This window comes from Pseudorasbora parva, chromosome 16 (assembly GCF_024679245.1).
Source record: "Pseudorasbora parva isolate DD20220531a chromosome 16, ASM2467924v1, whole genome shotgun sequence".
Taxonomy (NCBI): Eukaryota; Metazoa; Chordata; class Actinopteri; order Cypriniformes; family Gobionidae; genus Pseudorasbora; species Pseudorasbora parva.
The window spans coordinates 19,232,769-19,242,090 of record NC_090187.1 but is presented as its reverse complement, the minus strand read 5'-3'; positions in this window follow the sequence as shown (position 1 = coordinate 19,242,090).

Genomic DNA, 9,322 nt, shown 5'->3' with positions numbered 1-9,322 from the left:
CATTCTCTGAACAAGCTATTAACCTAATCATCTGAATCAACTAATTAACTCTAAACATCTGCAAAAGATTCCTGAGGTTTTTAAAAACTCCCAGCCTGGTTCATTACTTAAAACCGCAATCATGGGTAAGACTGCCGACCTGACTGCTGTCCAGAAGGCCATCATTGACACCCTCAAGCGAGAGGGTAAGACACAGAAATAAATTTCTGAACGAATAAGCTGTTCCCAGATTGCTGTATCAAGGCACCTCAGTGGGAAGTCTGTGGGAAGGAAAAAGTGTGGCAAAAAACGCTGAACAATGAGAAGAGGTGACCGGACCCTGAGGAACATTGTGGAGAAGCACCGATTCCAGACCTTGGGGGACCTGCGGAAGTAGTGGACTGAGTCTGGAGTAGAAACATCCAGAGCCACCGTGCACAGGCGTGTGCAGGAAATGGGCTACAGGTGCCGCATTCCCCAGGTCAAGACACTTTTGGGCTACAGAGAAGCAGCACTGGACTGTTGCGCAGTGGTCCAAAGTACTTTTTTCGGATGAAAGCAAGTTTTGCATGTCATTCAAAAATCAAGGTGCCAGGGTCTGGAGGAAGACTGGGGAGAAGGAAATGCCAAAATGCCTGAAGTCCAGTGTCAAGTACCCACAGTCAGTGATGGTCTGGGGTGCCACGTCAGCTGCTGGTGTTGGTCCACTGTGTTTCATCAAGGGCAGGGTCAATGCAGCTAGCTATCAGGAGATTTTGGAGCGCTTCATGCTTCCATCTGCTGAAAAGCTTTATGGAGATGAAGATTTCATTTTACAGCACAACTTGGCACCTGTTCACAGTGCCAAAACCACTGGTAAATGGTTTACTGACCATGGTATTACTGTGCTCAATTGGCCTGCCAACTCTCCTGACCTGAACCCCAAGGAGAATCTGTGGGATATTGTGAAGAGAAAGTTGAGAGATGCAAGACCCAACACTCTGGATGAGCTTAAGGCCGCCATCGAAGCTAACACCTCAGCTGATTGCCTCCATGCCACGCCACATTGAAGCAGTCATTTCTGCAAAAGGATTCCCGACCAAGTATTGAGTGCATAACTGAACATAATTATTTGAAGGTTGACTTTATTGTATTAAAAACACTTTTCTTTTATTGGTCGGATGAAATATCCTAATTTTTTGAGATAGGAATTTTGGGTTTTCATGAGCTGTATGCCAAAATCATCAGCATTAAAACAATAAAGAGATGACATATTTCAGTTGGTGTGCAATGAATCTAAAATATATGAAAGTTTAATTTTTATCATTACATTATGGAAAATAATGAACTTTTATCACAATATGCTAATTATTTGAGAAGGACCTGTGTTCATAACCAAAGAAATGCACAATAGTCATTATGTGATGGAAAAGGGTCAATCTGATAAAACACTTTGTTTTAATAATGTTCTGTTACTCACAAGGAAGTTCATCTTGCTTAAAAAATTAAACCTCATTGTACTTAGTTTTAATTTTATGAACAACTGAATTTGTTGTTTATGAACAAATTAACCACTTATTTGATTAAATGAGGTACAACGAGGAAATGCTTGTGTCTAATGTGAATTTCACTGACATGTGAATAAATAAAGTGCTCTGTAGAGATGAATGGAAAGACCTGACTGTGACCATTGAACTACAATGCTCTGAAATGTTAGTTCTGCTATATGTAATGAGCTTTCAAGGTTTTGAACATTCTGAGCCTTCAGCAGAATTTCATTATCAAACTTTAAAAACAAGGCTCATTTTTGCAAAATACTACACACATAGCAGAACACAGTTTGAAATTAAATCCAAATAATTATCGAACAAAATCGTATGGCACACACATGGTTCATGCAATCTGATTCTGTTTGAACCACTTACACACTGCTGTGCTGCTCAAACTTAAAGACGTGTACAATTTCTTTTTTTAATTACATATATTTTTATAATGATATAGTCTGGATTCCCCCCCCCCCCCATGGATTATAGTCAAAGTACATGAACAAAACACAACACACAAGTCTAGTACTGCACATTGATGAAAATATTTCTCTCCACATCGTAAAACATTTACTGTAATCATTTAGCAGATGCTTTTATCCAAAGCAACTTACAAATGAGCAGAGCTAGAAGCAATCAAACCAACAGCAGAGCAACAATATGCAAGTGTCGTGACCAGTCACAGTTAGTTCAGCACTGTAGGTGTAGCAAGTTTTGTAAAAATGTTTTTATTAAATAGATATAAAATAGTAAGTGTTAATTTTAATGGGTCAAGTATTGCTGAAAAAAAAAAGTGTCTTCAGCAGTTTCTTGAAAATGGCTCAAGACTCAGCAGCTCGGGTTGAGATGGGTAGGTCATTCCACCAGCTTGGAGCAGTCAGTGGGAAGGTCTGTGTAACTCAGTTCGTTGTTATGGGAAGAAGGTGGCAGAAACCGCAAACATTTAACAAAGTCTAATAAATAAATAAATAAACTTAAAGTAAAAACGGCAGCCTCCTCATGAACGACTACCGTGCATACACAATAAAACAAAGCAAAACACAGCATTAAAGGGGTACTTCAGCGCTGGGAAGATGAATCTCTATTTAAACTGGGTCATCGATGTAGTAGAAATGTGAAATTATTTTTGAATTTGGTGCCTTCTAGACTGAGAAAAGACAGAAAATGTATTTTTGTCTAATGGGGATGAAAGACTACTTTGCTGCCCTGTGAGGCCATTCCCAAAGCCACCAACTTGATTACGCGTCTGTTCAATATAATGAGTAAGTTACCGCGCAAGTATCACAGTACTGAGCACTAACTGCAGTAGTGAGATAAATGAGCTGATGAGCTCTCGTGATGAGAGCTGAGGCAATCGCGACTACACTCGTGGCATACATTCACAAAGCGAGTTCAGTCTGCCCCGTTTCAGTTCATGCCTTTGCAAGCTTAACTTTCATAGAAATTAATTTGAGAAGTTAAAAGACTTACATTGCTCACCATAGCTCCGTTTAAATGAGTGCCTGCAGCCTCGAGCTGAGCTCTGAGTGTAATCTCCCATCCCCCATGGGCGGGTTCAAAACATGCGGAAATGACTCCCTCTGCTGGCTGTAGTCTTTAGTCTTTGGCCAAACATTCATCCTATGATGAATATATCATCAATTTGCATCATAGGAGGAATTTTTCCAGAAATAAAACGCATAAATCTCAGGGGGATGTGAGAGGGGAAAGCACAATCATTTGAATTTACTTCAGGGTTTCTACTGATACAAAGCCATATGCTAATCGCTGAAGTAACCCTTTAAATCCAGGCCTCCAGCATACCTCGAGTAAGCAAATTTTGGGTTAATCAACTGAGAGTTAAGTGGCCTGTTGCACAAAGCTGGTTTCAGTTGTTACCCAGGTAAGCTTGAGATTAGTTTGAGCAAACTCAGTTTTTTTGGCTCAAGAAGGTGGATTGGTTTTTATCTGTGTTTATCACCATGGTAACTGACATTACACTAACCTGGGGCCTGTACCATGAAGGTAGTTTAACAAACTCAGGGTTACAGGATTAGTTTTGAGTTGACAAAACCAAACCATTGTATTAAGGCTTTGTTGGTCCCATGATGCTGATCATTAGCTTTCTCTGTCCACTCAGGCTTTTATCCTGAGTTCAGGAGTTTAACAGTGACATCAGCAGTGAACAGCCAATCACACGCTGTGGAACTGAGATTCACTTCTCGCAAGACAAGCGAGAAGCACCTGGCTGCAGCCTGCAGATCGAGGCGGGGCGGCATGTGGGGGTAGGGGTGCACGTGTCGTCCCGCCCACAACGCTTCTCATTGGTTAGTGCCAAAGTATGATGTCGATTGAGGCGGGGTTGCACCTGAAGCGGGACTGCACGACTCGTCCCGCCCGCAACTCTTCTCATTGGTTAGTGGTGTCAAGTCTGACGGCAAACAGGAAATGCGGTTAATAATATTGTTTCTTATACTTATGAAGTACTAGCATGCATAAAAAACTAAACGGTGAATCTGTTAATTACTTATACCTGGTGATAATATATAGTATCAAACACAACACATTGTAAATTGGTTAATTTTTGGAAAACGATTTATGTATGTAGACTACTTTCCTAACAAGGTTAGGTTACTGCTTTTGACTTTTCACATCGCAATTGCAATGTTACAATGCAATAGTTTTAAATTATTTGTATACTGTATATTATTTATTTATAACTTATTTGTAAGTTATATATCTTATTTGGTTGTTTATATTGTTATTTTAGTATATTCTTTATGGTTACACGCATGCATTAACATATAAATAAAAGTTTAATATTCTCAGCAAGAATGTCAAGTCTTATGATGTTATTAAAATGAATAGATTATGGGTTTACTTGATAATGAAAAGAGTTAGGGTAAAAATACCAGAATGTTTTGTATATGAATAACATGCCAAGATAAATAGTTAAATGTTATTGAGATATGAAACCGTTTAATTAATTCTAATAAAGAAGGTGGGATTTGTATATACAACTACACACACACACACACACACACACACACACACACACACACACACACACACACACACACACACACACACACACACACACACACACACACACACACACACACACACACACACACACACACACACACACACATTCTCTATAATTCAATTCAAGAAGCTTTATTGGCATGACAAAAAATACATTTTGTATTGCCAAGGCATTCAAACAATAGAAAATGATTTGTAACATCTGAATATATTTAGAGATATTAGTAATAATAATAGAACTAAAATAAAAAGACATACATAGTAGGCTATGTGCAGATGGCTAGATATAGCAAAATAATACATTTTAATAAAATATTAATGATAAAATAAATAACAATGATAAAATTATAACAATAAATCATGCAACAACTGAACATATACATTATATACATGATATATAATATCTCTCTATTTCTCCATATCTTACAGATATAGATCAGATTCAGATTTGTTTTATTGTTTTATTTATGAACATAAATAATAATACATATATGAACATTAATCATAATAATAATATATAATATATACACACAGCCTACACACACACACACACACACACACACACACACACACTGAGCTGAGGTTACTGTGGTGGACAGTAGAGAAACACACTGAGTTCAGACGCAATACATACACTGTAAAAAATGTACTGTAGAATTTACAGGAATTTACTGGCAAAAAAGTTGCCAATAAAATCCTGTAAAAATGTTATTTATTGTTGTAAAATTGATTACAGTATAATACTGCAAATCAGTTTACAGCTAATTAGTGTATGTGAAATACAGTAATTTTTAGTGTTTTTTTACAGTAAAATTGAATTAAACTTGTATTTTATTTTACAGCAATATTTTGTATTTTCACTAAAGTACAGTATTTACCTGGCAACAAAGTTGCCAATAAAATCCTGTAAATATTTTTTACAGCATTGTTTTGTAACTTCACTAAAGTACAGTATTTACCTGGCAACTAAAGTTGCCAATAAAATCCTGTAAATATTTTCACAGCATTTTTTTGTAATTTCACAAAAGTACAGTATTTACCTGGCAACTAAAGTTGCCAATAAAATCCTGTAAATATTTTTACAGCATTTTTTTTTGTAATTTCACAAAAGTACAGTATTTACCTGGCAACTAAAGTTGCCAATAAAATCCTGTAAATACCCCCATCCAAGATGATGTTTGTAATAGTTTAACATTAAAAAATAATGAAAATAATCATTTTAACAGTAAACTGAATTACTGATTTAAATGCAGAATAAACACTATCTGAATACATTTACCAATGGAAAAAAAAACAAGTCAAGGGTGTTACACAAGTAAATATTTATTAAAACTAGCAGCAAGGCAGTGCATTTATTAAAACTGGCATTGATAGGCAACAATTTCAGTCTTCCAAAACTGTTAAAATCTTACTATAAAAATTACATAGTATTACAAAATAACCACAAAGTAACAAAGTAAAAATAACTAAAACCATTTTAAGACATATTTTGAATAGAATATTAACTTTCAATAAAAATGAAAGTCAATCAAAAAGTTTTTATCCTATTGAAATTCACTGGAAAGTCTTTTCTTTTTAAAGAAAAGCATTAAAATAAAATGCTAAAATCAACATTATTCCACAAATTCTGTTGTTTGAGCTTATCTTCTTTTAAACTAAGAATATTTCATCAAAAGACAACTTAATATACACATACTTAAAGTTCATTAACCTTCATGAGCAACACATGAGGGTTGACTTGTTCCTCTCTTCAGTCCTTTCCACTTGTTTTGCCTCTGTGGTTGTTGTCTTGGCTCCAGGCAGTGAGTGATGTGATTCCAACAAAACATCTGCACAAAAATATAAGAAAAAAACTTTAGATTTTTTTTCAAAAAAGGAATAAAACTAGCTCAAAAAAATAAACGCAAAATGCCACAAATACAATACATCAGCATTTGTTGCACTACTAATGTATGAAGTACTGTTAAATGTTTAGCCCAAAATTCAAAATGTTTTCATTTACTCACCCTCATGTCGTTCCAAAACCATAAGTCTTTTGATCATCTTCAAAACACAAATGAAGATATTTTTTGATGAAATCTGAGAGCTAATGTCCCTCCACTGACAGTCTACACAACTACCACTTTCAAGGTCCAGAAAGTGAGTTAAGACATCATTAAAGTAATCCATAACTCCAGTGGTTTAGCCTGAATTTTATTAAGCAAATCGAGTGCTTTGTTTGTGCAAAAATAAAATATTATACAAAATATTATTTTCCAACCATGTTCACGAGAGCACCTCAACGCATGCATGCGTGTTGTGTTGACACGAGAGCGGACGTTGTTACATGAATTTAAAGTGGTAAATTATGTTTTTATACACAAACAAACTTACACTTACATCGCTTCATAAAATTAAGGTTTAACCGATGAAGTCACATGGATACTTTAATGAGGTCTTTACTACCTTTCTAAGGTTTAAAAAGGGATAGTTATTGACTGTCAATGGAGGGACAGAAAGATCTCACATTTCATCAAATATATCTTAATTTTTGTTCTAAAGATGAACAAAAGTCTAACGGGTTTGGAATGACATGAGAGAGAGTAATTAATGACAGAATTTACATTTTTGGGGATCTAACTGTTTATCGTACAGTACACACATTTAAATGTACCAGTAATCAAACCAAGTGACCTTTTTTAGAAATAAAAGTAGTCAAGTAAAGCATGTTACCTTTGAAAAAAGATTCAAGTGTGCAAAAATGCCTGCTCCCGGGACACCAGACTGAAGTTGAAATAAATCCAGCCACAAAGCTGAGGAAGTCACATGCGAAGTCACAACCACCTGACCCTTGAATAGCCATCATCTGCGGGGTTCACCTGAAATGAATAAATAAAAGCAATAATGTAACCTACAATATAACAGTAGTATTTCAATATAAAATGTAATCTAAAATACAATAGCTTATTAAATGATTTACAATAGAATTAATAATGATTTACAATTGCCTACCTATATAATAAGTTTCAGAAACGTGTAATGTCAAACTTTTCTCCACATCATCTGCTGTTCTTTGCACCTAAAACAAATAAAAAGATAGTGTGAATTTTTTAATGCATTTCTATTATGTGATCAAAATACACTCCCGAAAAATGCATAATGTTTATCTTTATACAGTTTTTACAGTGATGCATAGAGTAGAAGCAGAATGTTATTGCTATGGTGGAAACACAATTTCTCATTTACATGTAGGTTTTAATTTGAGATCGATATGGGACAGTTAACACAAGGGAACAACCAAGTAGAAATTTCACATATTTTACTGTTCGTCAGTTATTTCAAAAGAAAGATACTATGACAGTCGTTCGGATTGGGTTTTACTTTAAAATGTAGTTAAACACTACGGGGTGTTGGGGAAACATATTGACGTTGACAACTTTTACATGTAACTTCTATATGTCGTGTTAGCAAGATATTGTGACATGATATTGCTTATACATTAAATTAAATACATATAAAAGAGTATACTTCTAGGACTTACCAGGAATTATGAATAATGACTCATCTTCAATGGTTGCGCGCTGCTCCAGTCAACATGGATTTCAAATTTGAACGATGCCCGCGCTATCCCATAATGCCACAGCACAGTAAGTTATTGTGAAAACGTATAAGCTACAGAAACAATACATCCTTCTTGTAAATGAATTACAGTTGATATGGAAATATACAGTTTACAACTGTAAAACAATTATTTACCCATAATACATTGCGTACTACAGCTGCATCTTGTAAAATGCTTAAACAGTAATATTCTGTCAAATTTTGCTGTAAAAACTACAGCAAATTGTTACAGTGCACAGAGACGGACGTCCTGCTGTTGCCGTTTCTCCTGTTCAATTTATTTCAGCCTCCGAATGATTCTGGATCATTATCTGTATTAGCTGAGATAGCCATGGGTTTCTCCACGCTTGAGGACGTCACCGCTTTGTGTGCGCTCGTCATTCTTTAGCTCTGCCCACACGATACGCCTCCAAGGCGCTCAGTTTTTTCCGGAAAGACTCGGTAAAGCCCATATTTCTTTTATAAATATAATAAAACTAAAGACTTTTCGGAGATATGTAGGATGCAATACTACTCTATAGGTACTCAAGATTGACATGAGATTGACTGAAACTGAGTGTTTCACCCCCCCCCCCCCCCCCCCCCCCCCCGTTAAGCGAGCTCTTAACACATTATACTCCATCACGTCTATTGCGGTCTCAAAACTCTGCCAGTTGATAATATCTAGAATATCTAAATCAACTGCAGGCGGTCGATCCTTTTCCTATTTAGCACCTAAACTCTGGAACAGTCTAGCATTGTTCGGGAAGCAGACACACTCTGTCAGTTTAAATCTAAACTAAAAATGCATCTCTTTACTATGGCATACACATATAATTTGTTTTTTTTAATTATTATTCAAATCAATTGACTGATTGTTAAGCTGCATTAACTAGGTCAGCCGGAACCAGGAACATTTCCCATAACACCTGATGTACTCGTTACATCATAAAAAGAGTGGCATCCACACTAATGCTGCCTTCACGTGCTATCGGAAGTTTCCTTCTTCCCACCTTAAAAGTCGTGATTACGAGCTTGTTGTTTTCAGGTGCTTTGTTGTCGGAAAGAATCGAGGACGCCAGGTTCATACTTTTGTGCGTCTTTGGAAAATGTTATTTTAACACTATAACCATTACAGTCATTTCCCGGTCCCAGAAAATGATAGAATCACTGGCATAACAGCACAGCACAACACAAAAACATATAGTTTATAGGCT